The following is an 8,258-nucleotide window of genomic DNA, read 5'->3' as shown; positions in this document are numbered from 1 at the left end:
TGTACCGATGACCTCTGTCCATCCAGAGGCATCGGACAACTTGCTGGAACCGCTTAGCGGCACTTCCATTGATGAAGAACACCGTACACTTATGTGTACGGTGATTGAGAAGGTCCGATCCGCCAAAAGCGGATTGACCGAAGCCTGCGCCAACCGCCTAACAGGATTTGAGGTGAGTAATAAAATTGTAAGAAAATATCACAGTATAGACAGTAGCCCTTGATGCTCTGTTTGGTGTTCAGAAAGAAAGGCCAAACAGAGGATCAAATAACATCCGGAGGAGTCTAACAGAAGATGTCTATGTGAATAAGCAGGCGTCGCTGCTGTCCCTTGCCGCTCGTACTGCGGAGGTCTCCAAACTGAAGCGGGACCTGGAGCGGACCGAGGGATAGCTCGGCCTCATGAAGAGGCAGCTCGAGGAAAACAAAGGTACACAATACCCTGTCTGTATATTTGTAAAGGAAAAATGGTTTCTGCTAATAGAAGCGTCGTAAACTTTAATAGGGGCCACGACCAAAGTGGCAGCCCTTAAGAAAGCGCTGACCGAGGCCGAAGACACAACGGTCAAGGAACGCGCCGAGCGCGAGAAGCAAGAGGCCTGGGTCAACGAGGTCCAGCAAGAGCTCCAGGATTTCATCCAGAAATATGAGTCCTTGGAGCGTGACTCTAAGACTCTAGAGTCCGAGCTTGCTAAGGCCCTCCAGAGTGTGCAATACGCCAAAGTCGAAGCCCAAAAGGCCATCTAGGATATTCTGGCAGTCAAGAAGATTGCGGCGGGTAAGGCATTCATTATGCAAAGCAAGCATGTGAAGGATACTTTCCTTTTACTTACCCGAATTTGGAGCTCTCGAGGAGCATTCACAAATCTACCATGTAGTATATCTGATGCCACAGAGTTCTACCGAGCCGAAGAAGGAAGCTCGACGGAGAAGTTGTTCTGGTCTCAGTATCTTGGGACAGAACACCCGATGCCCTTGAACGACCAGCTGAAGCAACTAGTTGAACTGCACAAGGCGGCCGAACTAGCCATGAAGGACCTCATAGTCCGGCTGTGGCCTGCTGAGCCTTTGTCAGTAGCTACTTCGGCCTCGTGAAGCGGCTTGTGAATGCCTGCCCGTGGCTCGACGTCAGAAAGCAGTCAGTTTGCATTGAAGGTGCACGAATGGCCTTCGCCCGCGCAAAAGTGCACTGGGCGAAGATGGATGCCGAGAAGCTGATGACGGAGGGGCCACCGAAGGGCAAGGATCACCGCAGGCCCAAAAAGTATTATGACAGTGTCCTGAAGGGCTTCCGCCTTGTGGCGGAGCAATGTGCGAAGGATGTAATCTTTGAGTGAATGCACTCATTTTATCCTGTACTATGAAACAAGTTCATTTGCGCAATATAACGCTTGTTGATTTAAAACTTTACCTTCTTTGCGGCCGCTTATAAAATCTGAGAGTTGGCCTGTCGTCGGCTTCTGCCCCCATGTAACTAGTACAGGGGTGCGATTTATCTAAACACTCTTTATCCAAATTTTTGGTCCTTTGAGGAGGTGTTTAGTGCAACGAACAAGGCAATCGGACTATACAACTTTATCACCCTCACTTAGCCATAGAAGTTCTATAATTTTAAATTTTGGCGTAGCCCTGGTATTCGGAAGGCCGATCTTGGGGCGCTATACACACCTAAATCGGACAAAGACCGATTCCTCGCCCAAAGCGGAAAAAATCTTTAAGGATTTGAAACCTCTCGAACTACGACCAGCTCTCGCCGCATCATGACAGTCAGTTTTCGGCTTTCTCTACTGAGGTGCTCGTCCCGAAGAACCGGGACACAATCGCAGTAGTTCTCCCTGTGCCACCTTAGCCAATATAGCGGAACGTAAGGCAGCAAAACAGGGGAGCCAGGCAGCCCAACTATTGACCCAAGACATGATTCGGAGCTGATGCATATAATGCTATAAGTTCCGGGTGCCGCACTGTCGAAAGTGTTCGGACTTTCTTGCCATGTTATGGGGTACACTGAAGTCCCTGGCGAACTAAACATACCAGAGTGTATGGGCGGATTTGTTATAAATAAAGAGTCAAGGAAAAAGAAAAAGAAAAAGAAATGTAATAATAAGCTGGCGCTGTACATTATTTTACATTGTTATTTGGATGATACGTCAAGGCGTATGTATACAAGTAGTGCGATAAACAAAATAGGACTTTTTGACATGTCCTAACCAAGAGCGAGCTGCATGCGGGCATGTAAAAACAGGTATAGCGATCGTTATCAGAGACCACCTGGGGATTCCCTCGTACGTCAAAGCTTCTTGCCTCCTTGGTGTTTCCATCCCGTGATGGGTCCGATAATCAGGTTATTAGAAGAGCCTCAAGAAGATAGGGACCTGAAAGAAAGAAAAGGGTGAAGGTGTACGGGTCCTAGGGCTGTTGAGCAACATTGTAGTTGTGCCTCTGCCTATGCCCATGGTATTTTAAGTGCGTAATTATGTACGCGCGGCACAAATTTCATCAGTTAACTGGGACTAGGACGGAGGCTGAATTGTAGGCGAGCTCTGGACGTGCCGGACGATCCTGTTACAGAGTACTTCAGACTCATTTGGAGGTGTCCGGGGGCTTTATTGCCGAATTGGAGGTCTTCCTAGAAGGCTGCTCTGTACTTCTGCTGCGAGGGCGGTAGTGTGCTCCTTCGTACAGAGGGAGCGCTATGTGTTTCCATTGACTGTTATAACCCCGCGAGGTCCTAGCATCTTGAGCTTGAGGTAGGCATAATGCGGCACCGCATTGAATCTGGCAAATGCGGTTCGTCCGAGAAGTGCATGATAGCCACTACGGAAGGGGACGATATCGAAGATTAACTCCTCGCTTCGGAAGTTGTCCGGAGACCCGAAGACTACATCCAGTGTGATTGAGCCCGTGCAACAGGCCTCTACACCTGGTATGACACCTTTAAAGGTGGTTTTGGTGGGTTTGATCCTTGAGGGATCGATGCCCATTTTGCGCACTGTATACTGATAGAGCAGATTCAGGCTGCTGCCACCATCCATGAGGACTCGTGTGAGGTGGAATCCGTCAACGATAGGGTCAAGTACCAGTGCGGCCGAACTGCCATGACCGATGCTGGTCGGATGGTCCCTGCGATCGAAGGTGATCGGATAAGAAGACCATGGGTTGAACTTTGGGGAGACTGGCTCCATCGCGTAGACGTCCCTTAGTGCACGCTTCCGCTCCCACTTGGGAATATGGGTGGCGTATATCATATTTACCGTTTTCACTTGGGGAGGAAATTTCTTCTGTCCTCCTGTGTTCGGCGGCCGGGGCTCCTCGTCGTCATCACTATGCGGCCCCTTTTTCCTTGTTTTCAGCATTCAACTTGTCGGCCTGTTTGAATACCCAACATTCTCTGTTGGTGTGGTTGGCTGGTTTATCGGGGGTGTCGTGGATTTGACATGAGGGATCGAGTATGCGGTCCAGACTGGACGGGCCCGGATTGTTTCTTTTAAATGGCTTTTTTCGCTGAGCAGACTTGGAGCCACTGAATCCGGCATTGACGGCCGTGTCTTCGACGTTATCGCCATTATTGCGACGCTTGTGTCTGTTGCGCCGGGGCTTGCCGCTGCTATCTCTGGCATCTAAAGTGCCAGTATTTCCTAATGTATTGTTGCTACGAGCCAACCAGCTATCCTCACCCGCACAAAAGCGGGTCTTGAGTGTTGTGAGGGCTGCCATGGACTTCGGCTTCTCTTGGCCGAGGTGTCGGGCAAGCCACTCGTCATGGACGTTATGCTTAAAGGCCGCTAGGGCTTTGGCATCAGGACAGTCGACAATTTGTTTTTTTAGTTAGGAACCAAGTCCAGAATTTCCTGGCTGAATCTCTGGGCTGTTGGGTTATGTGACCTAAATCATCAGCATCCGAGTCCAGGAATGCGTCTTCCAGGTTCTTCCAACTTCCAATGGAGTTTGCTGGCAAACTATTTAGCCAATGCCGAGCCGGTCCCTTGAGTTTTAGTGGGAGGTACTTGATGGCAAGTAGATGATCGCCGCGGGCCATGTGGATGTGGAGAAGGAAATCTTCTATCCATACCGCGGGGTCTGTAGTCCCATCGTAGGGCTCGATATTCATGGGCATAAACCCTTCTGGGAATTCATGCTCCATTACTTCGTCAGTGAAGCATAGGGGGTGTGTAGCGCCTCTATGCCGGGCTACATCACGACGCAGTTCAAATGAGTCTGGTTTGTTGTATTCGGCCCGGCCGGATTTGTATTTAGTATATCCGTCATGGCAGTCATCATCACGCGTTAGGGCGCGCTCCTGTGATCCGTAGATCGATCTTGACTGTCCTACTTTGTTTTCCAATTCGTCTCGCAGGTCATGCACGTAGCCCCAGGCCTTCGTGTTTTTATTTGTTTGGCGACGGGGTGCGGGCTGGTGTCCGGGCTGATACGCCGCTTTGTCTCGACCACAAGGTAGCCGGTCAGCTGCATCATGCACTGGTAGTGTAGGCTCTAGCACCTCCTCCTCGAATTGAGGTAACAACCTGCGCTTCAGGTAACATTTGGTTGGGCGCTCGAGTCCGTATTCCTCGGCTGCCAGGACCTCTGTCCATCTATCAGTTAGCTGATCTTGATCAGCTTGAAGCTGCTGCTGTTTTTTCTTCAGGCTTTTGCAGTGGCTATAAGCCGGCGCTTGAAGTGCTCCTGCTCGACAGGATCCTCAGGTATGATAAATTCTTTGTCGTCGAGGCTCACCTCATCTTTGGAGAGGGGCATGTAATTTTCATCCTCCGAGTCTCCATCCATTGCCTATTCATCAGGGAAAACTTGCCCATCCTCCCGTCCGCCTTGCTCGATGCTTGGCTGGGCAGGATTGTTTTCATCTTCGGCATCATCTGGAGTGCTATTGTCTCTTGTGCCGGTATTGCTTTTTTGCTATGGCGGGGCTTAAAGCGGCGCCGCTGATGCCGGCGCTTCGATTGCTTCTCAAGTGGATTATCCTCCGTTGCCTCATCGCCATTGCTTTCTTTGGATGTGTCCACCATATATATATATATATATCATATGATGAGGTGGCTGTCCAGTGCCCTGTGGGCGGTGGTTCCTGTTTTTCTCTGGCATCGTCGTCCATACCGTCGATGTCTTCGGAGTCGAAATCAAGCATGTCGGTTAACTCGTCGACAGTGGCTATTAAGTGGGTGGTGGGTGGGAAACGAATTTCTTTGTCGTCCGCTTCCCACTCAAGCTGGACACATTTCGGCCAAGAGTCTCCTGACAGGGAGAGAGATTTTAATGAGTTTAGCACGTTGCCCAAGGGCGAGTGCTGAAAGATATTCGTGGAGCTAAACTCCATGATCGGTGCCCAGTCAGGTTCGATGGGCACAGATGCACGCGGTTCGGATCCTATGGCCGGAAGCGAGTCTGAGGATCCGACAACACAGACCTCCCTGGAAGTGAGATCTGTGTTCGGCTCCATCACTGCTGAGTGTGCGGCCTCCGTCGTGGGGTCCATCCACTCGACCTCGGATGGCACGATCTGCTCCAGATTTAAAGCAAGGGCAGCTGCAGGTGCGATCTCCCGAACACTGTCCGATGGCAGATCTAGGTCATGCTTATCGCGACTGTAGGGTGCACCTGTTATGGGCTCAAATCTGTCGAAGGTCAAGTCTCCGCGGATGTCGGTAGTGTAATTAAGGCTTCCAAACATGACCTGATGGCCAGGGGCATAGCTGTCGATCTGCTCCAGATGGCCAAGCGAGTTGGCCTGCAGTGCAAAGCCGCCGAATACGAAGATCTGTCCGGGGAGGAAAACCTCACCCTGGATCGCATCGTTGTAAACGATTGAAGGAGCCGTCAAGCCTTATGGTGACGACACAGTGGAACTCTCAATGAAAGCACCAATGTCGGTGTCAAAACCGGCGGATCTTCGGTAGGGGGTCCCGAACTGTGCGTCTAAGGCTAATGGTAACAGGAGGTAGGGGACACAATGTTTACCCAGGTTCGGGCCCTCTCTATGGAGGTAATACCCTACTTCCTACTTGATTGATATTGATGATATGAGTATTACAAGAGTTGATCTACCACGAGATCATAGAGGCTAAACCCTAGAAGCTAGCCTATGATTGTGTTTGTTGTTGTCCTACGGATTAAACCCTCTGGTTTATATAGACACCGGAGGGGGCTAGAGTTACACAGAGTCGGTTACAGAGAAGGAAATCTACATATCCGAATTGCCAAGCTTCCCTTCCACGCAAAGGAGAGTCCCACCCGGACACGGGACGAAGTGTTGAGTCTTGTATGTTCATAGTCCAATAGTCCGGCATAAGTATATAGTCCAGCTGTCCGAGGACCCCCTAATCCAGGACTCCCTCAGGCCCAACAACACCATGTGCTTCCATCTACTTATAAAGGGGGTGATTCAGAGTTTGTTGTAACAAAGAAGCAAGCATTAATGGGAAAAGTCAGCAATACAATAACTCCAATCACATTTATTTAAAACAATACCAATAAAAGTAGCACAACATCTCAAAGCACACTGCACAATCATGTGGATGAAGGCCCGTACTAACCTTTCATGAGGCAGCCAAGATCAAATATGAATCTGCCAACACGAGTAGGAAATCCAATCTCGTTTTGTTTAGTTCAACTAAATCAAGCAAAGTTGTCTGTGTGACATCTAAGTTGAACTGCACAAAACACTCTTAAAACAAAAGTGTTTTCTGTAGTGCAAAAGGTTGCAATAGCAATGAGTTGAATAGATATCCTAGTTATTAGAGGTAAAAAAGAAACAATTACTGACCAATAAAGAGGATGAACCATACGGTCACAAAAATAAGCATATACCTTATCTTGATGGAAACAAAGTAGGATAGTAGCATTTCTAAAATGGTTGCATTGACAACAATGTAATTTATAGAGACATTCTCTTAAAATAACATTCATTAAAAATGTAATTTAGTTTTAGTAGTGGCATTTCTCAATTTTCGACCGGCATTCTTAGATTAACAACAACGAAATACTTGTATCGGACATGGGACATGCCAGCACCATGTGCGTCCACATGTATAAATGGATCTGGCCGGCTATCCGGACACCCCCTAATCCAGGACTCCCTCAGTAGTGTCGTCACTTTGTTATAGTAGTGGAACAAGATTAACAATGACATTTTAATTGTCAATAAGAATTAGTGAAACATACACCAAAATATAGAAGCATCATGATTATCTTGATGGGAACAAAAGCAGGATACCCAAAAGAAACTAAAGCAGGACAAAAGCATTTATCGACGCCTCTAGATTGACAGTAGAATTACTTAAAAGGGACATCACTTTAACATGGGCATTGCTTCATTTTACCAATGATAGTTTTAGATTAGCAGTAGCAATAAGAGTATATGGACAATGTCTGCGCAACCACCATGTAGTTTTTGTCAGAAAAAAACATATATACCTCCACCGATGCATAAATGATAAACCAGGACAAATTTTGGAGTGGCCTCTCCTCTATAATAGTAGAAAATAGGTGATGTTGGACCAGTCAACGAACACTGGCTACTGTACATGGGAAGCTAGGGAGTAGTGGTATGGAAGAAAACCGACATGCAGATTACAATGGAGCATGAAATCAAATAGAAGTTATACCTCAGGTGGGCGAGATGTGGCTTAGGCGGGTGGGCGGGATCTGCCCACACGACGGCAGCGAACAAGGGTGCAGAGGACCTGCGTCCGCACTGCCGCCCACTCAGAGAGGACGGTGTGCATCCGCTTCTTCCATAGCCGACGGTGACAACGTCAACAGTGGACCTCCTCACCTCCCGCCATGGACAGGATCTGGCCGGATATGTGACCACTGGTGAGGAGAGAGATAGAGTGGACACTGTCATCTTGTTTAGATATGGAGAGGGTGAGAGAGAGAGACGCAAGAAACCCTATCAAACAAGAGGCTACATACAATGGAGTAAAAAAATCTCTGTAGGCGGGTTCCTTCTCCGAATAATTTGTAGAAGATTGTGAACACCAGGATAGTGTCCGTCTCTGCAAAATAAATTCCACATTCCACCATGGAGAGAATAATATTTACACAAGTTCAATCTGCTGACGTATTTCGTGGCGTGATGTCACACCACAACCAAGCCTTCACTCGAATTATTTTTATTATACCGCCTCAACGCGTTTAGCGAAGCGGTTTCCTTGGCACGTCTTGTCGAAGCAGAGATCATGCTCCCCTTATTCCGGGAATCTCATCAATACGTACGTGGGTAACCCAACTGAAAGATCGTGG

Source organism: Triticum dicoccoides, chromosome 6B (assembly GCF_002162155.2).
Source record: "Triticum dicoccoides isolate Atlit2015 ecotype Zavitan chromosome 6B, WEW_v2.0, whole genome shotgun sequence".
In the NCBI taxonomy this organism is placed as follows: Eukaryota; Viridiplantae; Streptophyta; class Magnoliopsida; order Poales; family Poaceae; genus Triticum; species Triticum dicoccoides.
This window is presented reverse-complemented; position numbering follows the sequence as displayed.